We start from the raw sequence: 3458 nt of genomic DNA on the forward strand, positions 1-3458 counted from the left end.
CCTAATTGCAGGCTGGGCCAGTGGCCCAATGGGAGCCTTCGATGTTGAGCATGCTGTTGAGTAAACACATGCAAGCTTTACAAGAATTACTGCCTGGAATTTTACAAGGCGCTGGATATCCTGCCTGGATGTGCAGAATATGCCCGACTTATACAACTCTCACAGAGATTTTCCCATGAAGTGAAATCCCCTCCACGGCAGACAAATACCCCCTCCTCCTTCACATGTGTCCACTTTCACTATCATCATGTCATTGGGTACTTCTACGAGAGCCACGGTGTCATTGCATTTTTAATATGTATGAAAAGTCACCGTCCTGAATGTGCTGTGGTCCGCTCCTTTCCACTACACTGGGGCTGTTGCTAAGAAACGGACTACACCACACTCCTGTTTACCTCAGTCAACACGTTCATTTCGGTCAGGTTTTCCATGAATTGTAATCGTGGATCCTGCACTCATACAAAAAAAACCCCCCAAGGTTTTGTCCATGAAGAGCTTACAAAGTCACTGACTTTTCTCCAGGGTTCCACAAACTCTTATTGCAGGGTTTGCGGTCAAATATGACCGGGTGAATGTACAGTAAATGGACACAAGTATGCGGGCCCTTGACCATTAAATCAACAGGGACAAAAATGACGTATTTAAATTACAAATACAGAACTTTAATATGGAGTTGGTCCCCCTTTTGCAGCTACAACAGCTTCCACTCTTTCTTAACATTTTGTAGAGCATGCATGTACGCACTTGTGTAAATGCAAAGCAGCTCACTTGGGAAGGTATGACATGGCCCTTAGTCTGGACAATATCATCATCAGACCTTGAGGCCGTGAGATTAAAAACACAATAATTACGCTTTTGGAAAGCTGTGGTCAAACTAGTGCAATATCTGTACCTATTCTCTTACATTCTGTATTTAAAAAAACAACGGCAAAAGTCAGCAGTGCACACATTGGTGCCCTTAGGAGATTTGAAGCCATGTCAAGTGACCCGTTGGACAGACTCAGAGACACACAGATGGCCCTTGTATAGACGGAACACTCGAGGTAGGTTCAGCTCTTAATATGTCTTTAACTCTGCATTCCATGTTTAACTCGGAACCTTGATCTCTGTAGTGGTTAGCACTCTTTGCCTTTGCAGCAAGAAGACCCGGCTAAGCGACCCGGTCAGGACAAGGGTCCTTTTTGAGTGGAGTTTGCACATTCGCCACGTGTGTGTGTGTGTGGTGGGGGGTGTTCTCTCCGGGTTGTCTGGTTTCCTCCCACAGTCCAAAAACATGTATTTGGGGATTAGTCAAATTGGACACTCTAAATTGACCGTAGGTGTGAGTGCGGGAGAGGATGGTTGTTTGTGTCTATGTGTGGCACTGTGATGGACCGGCGACCTGTCCACATTGTATCCCGCCTTTTTGCCCTATGTCCGCTTGGATTTGCACCAGTGCCCCCCTGTGACCCTCGTGTAGAGGATAAAGTGGTAGAAGACGGATGAAACCTTGATCTGTGTCCAACACTGACTTTGACTGTAGAATCATTCAGGAAATCAAAACTTTCTGTCCTACTGAAAAAAAAGGACCCATTTCTATATATATGAAAAAAAGGAAGTTGGAATGGTTTCATACAAATAACATATTTTATTGCTGTCCACCACGAAGACAAATTAAACAAAAAACCCATGCATCTGGCTGGTTGAACTGAGCCGTCAGCAGTTTCATGCTTGAAGCTGCACTTTTTATTCCACTCATAATGTTAACCTATGGTTTCAGACTCGCTGCCATATCCCACTAGTTTGCCCGAGCAGCATGACTACCACACTTTCATTTTAACCTCTCAAGTGTGATACTGCAAATATTTATATATTTCTTTTTTTTTTCACTCCATTGCCCTGGAAACACATTTGAAGGTCTCCTAATGGGATTTTTGTTTGAGTGAATTACTCCACCATGTAGCAGTGGAGTTTTCCATGGCACGGGTGCCAATGTGGACATGGGAACGACGCCTACTGCTTCAACACTTTTCACCTTTTCACTTTGCCTTATTTCAGCAGTTACAACTGCTTTTGCATTATAGCAGAATATGCTGTACATGTATGAGTAATACAAAAGTTTATTTTATACTATATAAATTCCCCTAACACACTAAAGTTTACTGACTCATTCAATATTTCGTCACAGTGTTTCAGATTATTTTACAGCTACTTTGGCCAGATTTTTAAATCCATTGGACTCCCTGGTAAATAACGGTTAAACAAATACATTTAAATTTCTTACTGGGTCATTAGAGTGATAGTTGATTGTGTGAAGTGTGATTTTATTGTGAAGTATTACACATTACACAGTAGTACACATAAATAAAATAAATAATACAGGAATGTATAGATAAATGAAAGAACAAACAAATAAGTAAAAGAATAAATGAATAAATCCTTGAAACATTTATTTATCAATGGTTTCTTTGATGGCTGACTTTCATTTATTCTTATTATTATTATAATGTAATTTATGGTCCACCATACATATGGTCTAAAATAACATGAAGAACAGATTTTAGCCACTTATTAATAGGCTCACCCATTGTTTTTGCTTAATGGTATGTTCCATTTTTGTCAAAACACAGGAGTGTTAATACCTTATACAACCATACTTACAAAAACAAAACGTGAACCATTTTGCTTCAGTGTAGGTAGAAAAGCACTGATGAGATAGCTTTCATATGAAGTGTACTCCATTAATGATGTGTAATAATATTCCCATTGTTTGAATTGAATTGATTATTGGCATATTTACTTGGTAGCTGGTTCATTTAGAGCAGGGGTTAGATGTCATTAATATTTCATTTAATTTCACACGAAAAGCGTTTCCTTTGATAAAAATGAAGCAAAATTCATCTGTAAATACTTCGTTATAACTTGTATATGAAGTAGAGGGGCCACAACTGGTCCTCGGGCCGCAGGTTTGAGACCTCTGATTTAGAGTAACAAAGGTGTTTCCTTGTTGTAGTGGGACGTCAACTGTAATTTGCACTATGGACATCAATGGAAATCATACTATGAAAAACACAGGAGGCACGAGTATTGTAAATGCCTGGAGGGAGGAACCAAAGCGGAGCGTACCAACTCAACAGGGGTGTTACTTGTAAGTCAAACTTCAACCTGAATGAAATAGTAACACTCTGAACAACGTTGTTGTTTAACTGTGAATAAATATTCTTATATAAGTTGAATAAGGAGTACGCTGGTTTCCTTTTTTGGGAAACAACTCAGTTTCCTTGTTGTCCTCCCCACTAGCGCCACCCCCTGTGCCGGTGAACGTGGTTCGTCCGAACGCGGATATTGTTACAATCAGTGCTGGAGGAGTAGCAGCGAGCTCGCAGCTGCTCGCAGTCCAGTCCAGTGCAGTCGTGTGCTGGCGGCTGCTGCTACTGTCACTTTTTTATTTTTATTTTCACTCTTACGAGTCACCGTCC

Source organism: Solea senegalensis, linkage group LG15 (genome assembly GCF_019176455.1).
Source record: "Solea senegalensis isolate Sse05_10M linkage group LG15, IFAPA_SoseM_1, whole genome shotgun sequence".
In the NCBI taxonomy this organism is placed as follows: Eukaryota; Metazoa; Chordata; class Actinopteri; order Pleuronectiformes; family Soleidae; genus Solea; species Solea senegalensis.